Below are 15289 nucleotides of genomic sequence, written 5' to 3'. Positions count from 1 at the left end.
CTGGCTAACAAAGTACAACCAGATTCTATAGATGAAGTAATATCGGCTGAAATACCGGACAAACAACAAGATCCAATTCTTCATAATATTGTTATAAAAAATATGATTATGATGGATTTCATAATCCTGCGTCGCCATGTATGAAAGAAAACGTTTGTTCTAAAAAGTACCCTAAACATTTTATTTCGGAAACACAAACCGGGGATGACGGTTACCCAACCTACAGGCGCAGGTCTCCAGATAATGGTGGAAACACAGCAGTAATTCGTGTCAAAGGTACAGAAATGAGCGTGGATAATCGGTGGGTGGTTTCATATAATCCAGTGCTATCACGAATTTTCAATGCACACATTAACGTAGAGTTTTATCAATCGACTTTTACAGCGTTTGATCTCTGCAGAAGCGACGATTTTGCAAAAACCCTTTTATATCACGAAGTTCCTCAGTATTACGTGTGGCAAAGAAATTCATTTTCTAGAAGAAACCGTGGGAAAGATGTCGAAGGATATCCCGTTGTAAAAAGAGACACAACTTTAGCCCGTGTTTACAACATTCATGCAACTCAAACTGAATGTTTTTATTTAAGGATGTTACTGCAATATGTTCGCGGTCCAGTGTCATTTGAACATCTAAGGACCGTGAATGGTGTTATTTTCCAAACTTATCAAGGCGCTTGCAAGGAATTAGGTGTACTGGAGGGAGATGAACATTGGCAAAATACCATGTCCGATGCTGTCATATCCGAGTCAGTTACAAAATTAGGGGAATTATTTACCATCATCCTTATATTTTGCCAACCATCTGACCCCATAGAGTTATGGAATAAATTTCGTAATGCTTATATGAAGATATATTAAACAGACTGCGTAATGAGAATCAGGATATGACATTAGCATATAATGATGATGAATACAATGATGGACTAATCATAATTGAAGATAAAATTCATGAGATTTGCGACAAATCCCTAACTGATTTTGGGCTTCCTGCATCAAAAAGAATTAATAGCATTGCGAAAACCATATGATATAAATGAATTAAATGAGTATATTATTCAAAATGAACCAAGATTAGTTAATGACCAGGTGACAGCGTATAATGGTGTTCTGCAAAGTGTTCGTTTCAATGAAGGACGATTTTTTTTTTGAATGCTCCCGGTGGGACCGGCAAGACCTTCATTACTAATCTTATATTAACAAAAGTAAGGTCTCAGGGACAGCTAGCCTTAGCAGTAGCGTCGTTAGGTATCGCTGCAACTTTATTAGCAGGTGGACGCACAGCTCATTCCACTTTTAAACTGCCCGTAACTGTTTCTTTAGAGAAAGATAGAGTGTGCTCTATACGTAAAATGCCCCTTTGGGAAAAGTTTTACAAGATGTCAGTTTAATAATCTGGGACGAATGTACCATGATCCATAGAGCTCACGTAGAAGCTCTAGACAGAACAGAGATCTTAGAAGCTGTGATAAAATCATGGGCTGGATTACTGTTATGTTTGCTGGGGACTTTCGACAAACTGTACCCGTAATAGTAAGGGAACTAGAGAAACATTGTAAAGTCTTGCCTTAAAAGTTCTACATTATGGAAGTTTGTAAATATTTTAAAATTATCGACAAATATGAGAGCCCATTTGGGGGGAGGTAGTAAAACTTTTCCTTCAAAATTACTTTTAGTAAGAGACGGGAAAATACCTCATTTTCAAAATAAAATTGAAATTGACCGCGATTTAGGAGTAAGAGTAGGTAACATTGAGGATTTAATATCAAAAGTTTACCCTGACATCAGCGAAATAGAAAATAAAGATCACCAATGGATGTGTCAAAGGGCAATATTGGCGGCGAGAAACAGTAGCGTGGACGAAATTAATGACATAATTTTAAATAAACTTGAAGAAATACAGTCACATACACATCTATGGATCAAGAAGATGTGGTCCCTTACCCACAGGAGTTTCTAAATTCCTTGAACCCAAGTGGCCTTCCTCCACATTCCCTTAAGCTAAAAATAGGCGCCCAATAATTTTACTTAGAAATCTGAAACCACCTAATTTATGCAACGGGACCCGACTTCAAGTCAAATTTCTCGCAATAACGTGATCGTTGCAATGGTTTTGACTGGTCCAGCAGTTGGTCAAACAGTACTTTACCTCGCATCCCGATGATCCCGAATGATATACCTTTTAATTTTAAAATAATTCAATTTCCCCTTAAGCTATCTTCGCCGTTACAATTAATAAATCGTAGGGGCAAACATTTAAACACGTGGGGATCGATTTACGCCAAGACTGCTTTTCACATGGCCAATTATATGTCGCGTTGTCAAGATCAGGTTGCGGAGAAAATCAATATGTTCTTCTGCCACCAGAAAATAAAACAAAAAATATAATTTACGCAGAAGTTCTCTGATAACAGAAATTGATGCGACGAAGAAAAAGACGAAGCCCAAAATCACAATTCCACGCGTGCGAAGTCGCGGGCACAGCTAGTTCATTCATAAAGTCCAGATACAGTTTACGAAGTTCTGGATCTTTTAACGTTCTTCTCTCCAGGGTCTGAAACCGCCGAAGTGCGGTTTCATAAGAGTGACCGAATAACTTACGGTCAGCCCAAAATTTTTGGACCACCGAATTAATTGACTTTAAGTCATCTTCAGATTGGCATAATGTGCTAGTTGCAGAAGGAGGAGGACATACATTGCTGGCATATTTGCCAGACACAACACACCCTTAAAGGGTCTTCTGTAGCGTGGGTTGATCAGGGCCACTTTTAATTTGGCCAACCGCTAACAGATCGAAAAAGGTTTCTGCACCCAATAAGATATCAATATTTTTTGATTTATGGAATTCTGGATCCGCCAATTTAATATTGTGCGGAGTTCCAGCCATTAATATTTATGTTATGGTCTGGATGATTAGCCGAAATGCAACGCATTATCCAGAATTCCGCCGAAAATTCGTAATTATTTACCCGCAACTTAACAAACGCGCTACTCGCTGTATGCATTGCATGTGTGGTTGATGGTTGCGGCGGTGAAGGAAACCGGATACTGGTGCAACAATGTCTGATGCGATCGATTGCATATCCGACATCAATCCGCTCTGCACTTGGATACAGTATGCCCCTTACGCAAGCAAATTTACGTATAAGGGCACCGATTTCACGAGCTCGAACCTCTGTTGTACCGGAAGCGCCTTGAAAGTGGGGCAGGCAGTTAAAGGGTGTTCCTTTGACTTGCACTTTTGACAAGTTGGCTGCTTTGTATCTGCAGCTACTAAAGCTGATTTTGTCCTGTCCATATGTGACTGCTTCATGTGGCTCATGTTGGTTGTGGCTCCAAGATTCGTCCCCGAACAAGATGCTCCTTCCGCTGCTAACTGCTCAAATCTTATATTTAAAGTGTTTTCGCAATCCTTCCTTAATGATACGTGGGCGTAGTCAAGTTGCTCTTCCCACTTGGATCGGGTGGCAGTATCAACCTTTGTCATAACTATATGTATTATAATAGCGTTTGTTATTTGCTTCTTATCGCCCAGAGATAGCAATGAGTCATAAACAGCAGACACTTCATCGATCATCGTTCGTAATGAAGGTGCTGATGGCCTTAGGATTTTGTTGAAAAATTTCAAGCATTTTTTATCATAGACCTTTTTGAGACTTGCCAATGCCTTCGGATAATTTTCATCAGACATTTGAAATGCCTTGACTGTTCCCAAAGCTTCTCCAGACAGACAATTTACCAAATGGTTAAATTTTTCAATATCTGGGATACTTGGATCATTATGAACCAAGCTCTTAAACAAACTCATATAATTTTTAAATTCTGAATATTCTCCCTTGAATTTCGGCAAATTCATTTTAGGGAGCCTTGAGCTGTGAGAAGCTACGAAAAATGTTTCGGCAATAGACGTTCTATTTTTGGCCAAAATATTTATATTTATATGTCCTCTAACTCCCCTCGGGCCATATCGTCTTCATCAATCTCCTCAATTTTAGATTGGCATTTCATTAGCTTTTCACTATGTGAATTTAGTATGTATGTCGAGCCGACATTCCAATTCAATTGGATCTATCGGCATGGTTTTTTCTAAAAGGCCCGTCTTTATTCGCAAAATACTATTTTTCGCCACCGTCCTTTGACGCTTTAATGACTTTAAGTCTGTAAACACCTTACTTGGAGAAAGGTTGGCGATTGTAGGCTTTGGCTTGCTCATTTTGATTTTTTTAAATAAATTCGGAAAAGTTGGAAATCGATTGATGAGAACGAAAAGAAAAGTATCGATTCCCAGTACCGTGCAATTGAACGAAAAAACCAAACGAAAGAAATAACTCAAAATGAGCAATATCACAATTAGAAAATTAAACGCGAAAAAAAATCAGAAATTTCTCAAGCGTTTTTGAGAATTAAAATTGCTTTGGGATGCGTGATTTCAATTGTTAAATTTTTTTAAATATTTCACTTAGAAATTCACCAATTGCCTGTACCGATAACTGCGAAATTATGACGAAAAAAGGAGAAACGCGTGCGAATTCGATTGCGGTCTAATTACTATTAATTTCTTTAGTCCAGTTTATATTTCATTTGTCCTAAAACTTAAGCTAACAGGATAAAACAGTTTGAATGTAAGTATGTACATATGTATGTATAAAAAAGAGGTGAGTATAATTACTTTTGTTAACTTATAGTACTAGATTAAGGTGAGTATGTTATTATTAGGGTAGGTATTTTTACAAAATAAAAAGAAAACTTTATAATTCAAATATAAAATTTAAAAAATGTATTTAATTTTAACTTAATGTTTTTTCATTTTAGCTTTGGACATATATAAGTCGCTTGACGCAACAGACCATATCAATGATGTAATTTTCAGAACTTAAATGTATCGTTTGTACTTCAATTAAATAAAAAAAATTAATTTCCTTAAGAATTAGTGTGGTTTCTGACGCGGTGGCGCGTTTTCATTGGTCGATGAAATTTCTTCTTTGCGAGGTGATCGAATATTTTCAGTTTTCTTTGTATGCTTATGTATGTTACTTTTAACAAAAACTTAATTGACAAAATTCATTTTATTTTAGTGAGTTAGATATTTTAGGTACATGTCAAGCGCATTGTTGAATATTTGAATTTTCTTACCATGTTTTCCCAAGGTTAATTAGTAGTTAGCACTTCAATTCGAGAGATAATTAAAATTCTTTCACATTTTGTTCAAATTCTTCAATAAAATTTAAATACTATTAACATTGTTAATAAATTACAATTTCTACTGGTGGAATTTCGACCATTGGCGGCCTTAATTTAAATTAAAACACCCAACATTTATTACGGTATCCCATTACTTCCTTTATTTTTGATGAGTTTATTTTTATACTCTTGCAACCAGTTGCTACAGAGTATTTTAGTTTTATTTACCTAAGGGCTGTACGTATCACATAAAACTAAGCGAGAAGATATAGGATTATATATAAATAAATGATCAGGATTACGAGAAAAGTTGAAATCCGGATGACTGTCTTTCTGTCCGTCGGTCGGTGCAAGCTGTAACTTGAGTAAAAGTTGAGATATCTTGATGAAACTTGGTGTGCAGGTTCCTTGGAACAAAAAAAAATCGAGTTCTAGATGGGCGTAATCGGACTACTGTCACGCCCACAATTCGACATTAACCGAAAACATATAAAGTGCCATAACCAAGTACTAAATTAAGGTATACTACTGTGATCAAATTAAAGTGTTCTTAATTTACACTTCGCGTGTTTTTCGTATCGGTAATTTTTTTTCAGGAAGTTGGTAGTACTGTTAGTGACATCTATTTAAATTTCACGTCAAAATATTCATTAGTATTTGAGATATGCGTCATTTGTAAGGCTCTAAAAGTGAATTTTTTGATTTGTACTATATCTGAGTTTATTGGACAAAAAAGAGCAATAGTACAGTATGAGATGGTTTGCATTGGTTATTCGTGATCATTTCGCCACATTTTCAACTAATATCGTGCCGAAACACCGCATTCGCCTGATTTACCTTCGTGTAACTTTTGGCTATTCAGCAAATTCACATGACCACTCCGAGGAGACGTTTCGACTCAATTGAGGATATAAAAGCTGAATCGAAGAAGGCTCTGATGGTCATCACGACGGAGGATTTTTCCATGTGCTATGATGACTGGAAAATTCATTGGCATAAGTGTATTGCAGCGGGAGGGGATTACTTTGAAGGAGATGAAATGGACAAAATTCACCTTTCAATTTGATCACAGTATTGAAGCTGTAATTAGGTGCAGAGGAGCACATGGGAGTAAAAAATTTTGAAAAGTGGGCATGGCTATGTATTCTTATAGGTTTCTTTCTTATAGATTTTAATAACTTCTAAACCACTAAAGCTACAACAACCAAATTTGCTAAGCTCGAATATTATAAGAAATCCTACCGAAGTGTAAAAATGGATGAAATCGTTAGGTAACTCCGCTAACTCTCCAAATAACGGTAATGTTCAAAACTACTAAAAGTGCAATAAAATTTACCTCCGGGATGGTATTACAAGGCTTTATTAGAGCCGGTACGAAAAATAGACAATGGGCGTGGCAGCGCTCCACCCCATATCGATTAAATGTAGTACGTAGCATTCTTCTCATTTTCCTATATGGTAGTGCGAAGTCGGACTATAACGACGCATCTTTCCCATATAACAAATTTTTCAATTCCATTTGATTCTTTTACTTTCTAGTAAAAAAATCAAGAAGTAATTAATATAACGGAATAAAATTTTCCAGTAATTTGACCAAAAATTATCCAAGGCCAACCAAAACTGTTCAAGACCCTAGGTACCGAATATGTGGACCCCAGTATCTGTAGTTGACTTTTGACCGAAAATATCGGTCGATGTGTGAGATATATAATTGAAATTCGGGGATAATCCTTCTCTGTCAATGGTATGTCTGAATGTCTAAAATTGGTCTTATCGGGTAATACTGCTCTGAGGCCCCATATACCTAATATAAAGATTTTCGGCGAGGTGAATTTATCCTGCTTTATATCAATGAAATTGGGAGAGCGTCTTTTAATCATGACAGTGTATATTTGCGCCTAAAATGGACAAATTTCACCGAAAACTTGATCTAGCCTCTTTATAACTATTTCCAGGATTTTCAAACATCCAGCTGACTTTGCTCCAAATGATTGGTGATTGTATGTGAAGTACCTTAGTGATAATAGTTAAAGGACAATATCGGGTCGATACTAACCAAACTCGCATATACGAGTACTACATACATATAATGATTTTCGTTTTTCTAACAAATTTTATGCCGAATTTGTCGGCCAATGTATTTTATATAGAGTATATGTATCTATAAAATTTCTTAGATTGCGATCCTCTGGTTGACGTTCCATTACTAAACGTCAAACCCTCTTGAACCTTGACATTTTTTGACGTTTAGCAATTATTTGCTCATTTACAAGCACAAATAATTTGGGAATCTCTTTATTCGGGCAACACACTATACCATATTTGGTTCATTTGGTCATTTTAGTAGTGGAATATTATTAGGCAACCCTTACCAAATGTGTAATAAAAGAGGAATATTAACACATTACCTATGCCAAACCGAATAAATTCCTTACGTATTAGTTAGTGAAAATTTTTGGATTGATTACTTGTAGTTTTATACAATGATGCCTACTTCAAAGATAAAATGATACGAAACTCTTCGTTTGGTGAGAGCGCTGTCAAAATGCGCATTTTTTATACAAGTAGTATTCATCAGTTATGCCACTTTCAATAAATTGGGCATTATTAAATATTTATTTAGAAATTTTGCAATTTCCACACCATCATTGAGGTATGAAAAAGGCGCGAACTACCGAAGTTAGTTTTGGGTGCTCGGTAGGCCTATATCACCCACATATATAAATAATTTTACAAACTACTGTGGACAAGATCAATTATGTGAACAACATTAATTATATTTAACAAATTAATAATGCGGTTTATTAAACAAAACTATTGATTCCAAGAATACACACGAAAAACTATTTATGTTAAAATTAATTCAGCTCTATCTTTCCGCACGTCATACACTTCTTATTCGTCTTGCTGTTATACTTCTTCTCCTTCTGCCTCTTTTATGCTGCCATATCGTTCCATTCCCACACTATTGTCATCCATTTATACAGAATATCAACTACGCACTGATTTTGGCAGTTCGTTTTAGCGCTTTTTTTCTGGCATCCCGGCTTCTTCAATAACAGCTGATTGACGGGACCCTGATTGAGTTTTGTTGATATTGGGCAGGAAACAATAAACTTTTTAAATTTCATATAAACTTTTATATTTGTTTTTCGCTATAAATAGATACAAAGAATGTTAACATGAATTATTCATACGTATGCGTATTTAGATTTGCGTCTAAAATTCCAATCAACGTTCGTATATGTATAACAAGGCTACGTCGAATTCGAAATCATATGGTTGACCAAAAAGTTGATTCGACATGGTTGATTGCCATAGTCTTCTCTATGTTTGTGTTCTTTCATCTTTGAAAGAGTTTAAAATATTAATCATAAAAAGCTGGAAACTGATAACTTACTTGTAAGCAATTATGTAATAATGATTTATTGGTTTTGCATGTAAAAAAACTTACTTAAGTCTTCAAAATTATTTCAATTTAATTCTAAATTTTTCACAAAAAAATTTATACACATTACAACTCTAATTGCCTAATAATATTTAAAAGAATGGCATATTTAAAAAGTCAAATCTGTTACAAATTTTTTCTCTCTTTAAACTATTCGACACAAAATGAATTGTGCAATGGATTGTTGTTAGCAACGATATAGCTCACATTCGTGATAATGTATTTTCCTCCAATAATTGATCAAATGTTTGCGGTGTATTAACATAATCAAGGATAAAAGACAAAATAAAAACAAAATCAAATCGAAATATTTTTTATTAACAAAAGGGAAGGTTAACATTTTCAAAAACCAAAGCGTATTGCATTCGAAGAGTAAAACAATTCGAAAATAAAGTTTGCCCTCAATATATCATATAACCACCTATTCTGCTTATTAGTTTCTGGCAGGCTCCTATTGTGATTTTGTTCCAATGCACTGTCAATTGTTGCCAAAGTTCGTCAAGGTCTCGGGGAACTGAATCACTGCTTGCCAAGAACCTTTCAGTTCCCCTCAAAGGTGTTCTATTGGGTTGAGCTCCGGTGACTGCGGTGGCCAATTGAGAACTTTAATTCGTTTATCTTCTAACAAACTTTTCCTAACTCTTGCGGTATGATTGGGGTCATTATCCTGCTGAAAATTTTAATTTTCAACAGTGGAGGATGGAGTCATGTGTAGAAGTTCACGCAAGTGAGGAAAGTTTTCTGATCGCCATTCACTTGGGAGTGGCCGGTTGGCCGATTCTTTTACATATGCCTCAAGCAGCTCACGACTTCCGTTCTTTGACTAAGTATCCTCTGGGTAGCCTAACAACATCCTTTTGAAGGCGAGCTTAAGTGAGAAGGCGAAACATCCCCTCCACAGGGTTGCGCGCAGAGTTTGGAGCCCGCCACGTAAAAAACAGTAAAAACAGTACCAATGAAAAAGAACAACAAACCTCAGATGAGAGACCCCCCTTTTGATGACAACCATGGCAAACGAATAAAGGACTACGATTTTAGGGCATGTACCTGGAATGTCCGGTCCCTTAATTGGGAAGGTGCCGCTGCCCAGCTGGTTGATGTCCTCGTAAGAGTGAAGGCTGACATCACCGCCGACCACGAAATGCGATGGACGGGACAAGGACTGAGACGAGTAGCTCCTTGTGGCATTTCCTACAGTGGCCATATAAAGGAGCGCAAGTTTGGTGTGGGATTCGTGGTGAGAGAGAGACTCTGTTGCCGAGTACTATCATTCATTCCGGTGAATGAACGTCTAGCCACAATCCGCACCACAGCGAGGTTCTTCAACATATCGCTGATTTGCGCCCATGCCCCGACGGAAGAAAAGGACGATGTGACCCAAGATGCTTTCTATGAGCGCTTGGAGCACACCTATGAGCGCTGGGTGGGCAACGAAGGTATCTTTGGCAAGACCGTCGCTAAATTCAGCCTCCACGAGGAAACATCCCCAAATGGGTTGAGGCTGATCGACTTCGCGAGGCTCGAAATATGATTATCTGTGGTACTAGATTCCAGCGCAAGAAAATACACCAAGCTACCTGGCTGTCTCCGGATCGAAAAGCCAACTACCAGATCGATTATGTTGTGATAGACGGAAGAAACGTCTCCAGTGTTCTAGACGCACGTACGCTCCGAGGTCCTAACATCGACTCGGACTACTATCTTGTTTGCAGCTAAGATTCGCACCCATCTCTGTGCAGCAACAAGCGCATCTCAACAAACACAATGAAGGTTCGACGTCGAGAAGCTGTAATCACAACAGACAGCAGAACGATTTTCTACTCGGTTAGCACTCCTGCTCTCTGAGAGCACTCGTCAACAACTCGGTATAAGGGAACTGTGGGACGGCATTTCAAACTTCTTACGTACAGCTGCTTCCGAAACCATTGGTCTTCGGAAAATGCAAAAGAACAGCTGGTACGACGAGGAGTGGCGTGTCGCAGCGGAGAGAAAACAGGCTGACTACCTCGCAACGTTACGATCGACCACAACACGTGCGGGATGGGATAGATACCGAGAGTTGAAAAGGGAAGCGAGATACATTTGCAGACAGAAAAAGAAAGAGGCCGAAATGCGTGAATATGAAGAGCTTGACAAGCTGGTCGACAGAGGTAATGCTCGAAAAATCTATGAAAAAATGCGGCGGCTAAAAGAAGGTTTTAAAACCGGAGCATACTCTGGTGAAACGCAAAGAGGTGACCTAGTGACCGATGCCAAGAGCATACTAAACTTATTGAGGGAACACTTCTCCACAACGCCAGGAAAAGGTGTACACGATTACCCAATTGAAAACGCAACGGAGGCCGATGGATTGCCGGCCGAGCTATTCAAACAAGTCGGCGAAGAACTGATAAGGAGCATGCATCAGCTTTTTTGTAAAATATGGTAGGATGAAAACATGCCCAACGATTGAAATTTAGGTGTGCTCTGCTTAATCCACTTAAAGGGAGACCCCACAATCTGCGCCAACTACCGTGGGATAAGCCCCCTCAACATCGCTTATAAGGTTATATCGAGCGTATTGTGTGAAAGATTAAAGCCCACCGTCAACAAACTGAATGGACCTTATCAGTGTGGCTTTAGACCTGGCAAATCAACAACCGACCAGATATTCACCATGCAGCAAATTTTGGAAAAGACCCGTGAATAGAGAATCGACACACTCCACCTCTTCGTCGATTTCAAAGCTGCTTTCGAAAGCACGAAAAGGAGCAGCCTTTATGCCGCGATGCCTGAATTTGGTATCCCCGCAAAACTAATACGGCTGTGTAAACTGCCACTGCAACACCATTAATCTCCATTAGAATCGGGAAGGACCTCTCCGAGGCGTTCAATACTAAACGAGGTTTCAAACAAGGCGACTCCCTATCGTGCGACTTCTTCAATCTGCTGCTGGAAAAAAGTGTTCGAGCTGCAGAACTTAATCGAACAGGTACAATCTTTTATAAGAGTGTACAGCTGTTGGCGTATGCCGATGATATTGATATCATCGGCCTCAACACCCGCGCCGTTAGTTGTGCTTTCTCCAGACTGGACAAGGAAGCGAAGGAAATGGGTCTGGTAGTGAACGAGGGCAAGACGAAATATCTTCTGTCATCAAACAAACAGTCGTCGCGCTCGCGACTTGGCACTCACGTCACTGTTGACAGTCATAACTTTGAAGTTGTAGATAATTTCGTCTATTTAGAAACCAGTATAAACATCACCAACAATGTCAGCCTGAAAATCCAACGCAGGATTGCTCTTGCCGACATGTGCTACCTCTGACTGAGTGGGAAATTGAGAAATGGAATACAAAGAGCAGCATATGTAGGTGTTACTGGTGCAATCACGTCATGCCCGACTGACGCGCTCAATGTTTATTCACAAAACAGCAGCATTTCAGCTATAAGAATAAAATAATTGGGTGGTTGGAATCAACAGAACTATGACATAGTGGAGTCCTAAACAAGTTCAACATTAATAAATCAGACGACATTCTCCCAGAGCTGAACTTCAATAGACACTTCCAGGTGAGGATACCCTCTAGACGAGAATGGAGAAGAGGCTCAATATAGGAAGAAGATACCATATCAGTCTATACCGGCGGGTCCAAAATGGACTGCGGAGTAGTTACGGGGGTATTTTACGTTGATCTAGACATTTCTCTGTCTATCCATCTACCGTACTCGGCTAGCATCTTCCAAGCGGAAATGCTCAGTACATAGAAAAGGCCTTCAAAGTTCTATTGGAAAACCACGAGACTATACGTAAAGCGTCTTCGCCCATGACAAATTCCAGTATAGTCCACATTTGCAAGAAAGCACTAAGCTCAATGAAAGACAAGTTCCAACTAGACTTGAACTGGAGGAACTGATGAGTTGGCAAAGGCAGAGCTTTCCTTAACGAGTCCGAGGCGGAGCTAATAACAAGCCCGCTAGGATCGATCAGAAGACAGATCAAGAGACAATTTTAAGAAGTTGCAAATAACAGATGGGAAGACATAACAAAATGCATCATAACTAAACAATTATGGCCAACTTATGACAAGAAAAGAGCTAACGACTTATTAAATAGGTCTAGGAAAAGTATCTACAGAGTAACAGCTACCATAAATCCAAAATGGCTATGCCCTACAACCACATCTGCCGAGGCTGCGGAATAGTAGGGAACAAGGAAACAATTTTCCACTTCCTCTGTGAATGCCCAGCCCTTTCACAGATCCGACACGAACACATGGAATCCATCAAGCACCAATCCTTGAATGGATTTCTACTAAAAGCATATCAGACATAAGTAGCTTCATCGAAACCTCAAAATGGTTTGAAAGAGAATGTGGAATATGATAGCAGATACAAAAGGTCTAGGCATATTGCATCAAAATGGCGCAACGAGTGCTAATTGAGCCCGAAAGAAAACAGGACTGCACTCCTACCTACCTACCCGCCGAGGGAAGCAGAGGAAGAGGAAGACCTCCACTCCGTTGGAAAGACCAGGTGGAGAAGAACCTGGCTTCGCTTGGCATCTCCAATTGGCGTTACCTTTCGAAAAGAAGAAACGACTGGCGCGCTGTTGTTAACTTGGCCATAACCGCGTAAGCGTTTTCTACACCAGTAAAGAAAAATAACACTCCTTGTTTATATCTTTGTTAAATTATTATTTAATTATATGTATTTATTTTTCTTTTATTCATAGTTTAAAATATTGCACTTTTTATTTAAATTACAATTGTCATTTTATTGTTTATCTTCCGTTATCCAGCCCTAATGCCGGTTTCTCGTCTCTTTAGTTCGCAGTCCTTTCGTTCAGTCAGTGTTGTCATGTCAAACACGGCCAGTAGTCGCATTTCTTCTTCCTACGTCAAAAGCACGTTCAATATTGAGTTCTAAAGCGTGAAGAGTCTGGTTTATTACTAGAGACTAATGACTTCAAATAACCCCACGAGAAGTAGTTTAAAGGTATTAAATCACAACTTCTTGGAGAACATTCAATGTCACAATTTCTTACAATAATGGAATCTTCAAACTTTCCTCACAATAATTCGGATGTTGCAGGTGCTGTGTGGCACGTAGCCGATGTTTTCAAGTTTCTTCAATCGCGGTCATAAAAAGTTGGTTACCATCGATACCTCTATCCATTGACAGTAAAGGTGTCAAGAGCGTCATTTCGAATGAAGTACGGACCGATGATTCCACCAAACCAAAAACCACACCAAACTGTACATTTTGGTGAATGTAATGGTTGTTCATGAATAATTTGTGGAATTTTTTCGCACCAGAATCTACAGTTTTGTTTACATATTTACTGCATATGAAACATGGACGATTATTACGGTCGTAAAATGCTAAAAGCGCCTGAAAAGCTGCAATTCGAGAATGATTATTTTGACAATAAAATTGTAAGCGTTGTTCTTGCGTGTATCTTTCCATGATCAAATTATAAATTATATTATATTACAAATTAACATTACTGAATACATTGAAAAAAAATTACAGATCATGACATATTTAGAATGGCCGGAACGACACTTAGAAATCATATCATCCCTATTAGAAAACCCATAATTATGCTTTCCAAATGATTTGGATTTTCTTGTGTTTCATCGCATATCGTATTTATGCTCAAATAAGTGTGAAAATGAACGCCGTCAGCATTCAACAGTTCTTTGAAGTGATCAGCTAATTTCTCTAATATTGGTTCACCTTGTTGCTCCCGGATATTTTCTAAGCCCCTTTGTGTGTTTTCTTGTGAGGAAACGCAGTATTCGCAATTAATTTATAATAAGCCAACATAATTAAGTTGGCTAAGTCTTCCAAACAAAATAACCTAGTAGCTTAATTTGCCGGTTAAATAAAACACGTCTAATATTAACGCACCGGACACGAACCGGCGTAGAATACATGCAACTATAAATACAAGTAATAACACATTAATGAAAATTCTTCACTCCTTAATTTCCAATTTAATATGTTTTGTTTAATAAAACAAGAACAAACTTTAACTTCGGCTGCATCGAAGCTAATATACCCTTCACAGGTGCATTTCTTTTAGTAACTATGTGTTTAGTTTGTATGGAAGCTATATGCTATAGTAATCCGATCTGAACAAGTTTTTCGGAGATTATATTATTACCTTAAGCAGCAATCCATGTCAAATTTAGTGAAGATACCACGTGAAATGCGAAAGTTTTCCATACAAGCCATTGATTCCGATCATTCTGTTTGTATGACAGCTACATATATGCTATAGTGAGCCGATCTGAAGAATTTCTTCCGATATTACATTATTTCTACGAACAATAACTCATGCCAAATTGCGTGAAGATATATCGTCAAATGAGGAAGTTTCCCATGAAAGCATTTGATTCTGATCATTCAGTTTGTATGGCAGCTATATGCTACAGTTATCTGATCTGAACAATTTCTTCGGAGATAACATTGTTGCCTTAGAAAATAATCTATACCAAATTTCGTGAATATATCTTGTCAAATGCAAAAGTTTTCCATACCAGCACTAAATTCCGATCGTTCAGTTTGTATAGCAGCTATATGCTATAGTAAACCGATCTGAACAATTTCTTCGTATATTACATTATTACCTTAAGCAGTAATCCATGTTCGGCTCGAAGGACCAGGAGGATGGAGTC

This window comes from Bactrocera neohumeralis, unplaced genomic scaffold (assembly GCF_024586455.1).
Source record: "Bactrocera neohumeralis isolate Rockhampton unplaced genomic scaffold, APGP_CSIRO_Bneo_wtdbg2-racon-allhic-juicebox.fasta_v2 cluster11, whole genome shotgun sequence".
In the NCBI taxonomy this organism is placed as follows: Eukaryota; Metazoa; Arthropoda; class Insecta; order Diptera; family Tephritidae; genus Bactrocera; species Bactrocera neohumeralis.
This window is presented reverse-complemented; position numbering follows the sequence as displayed.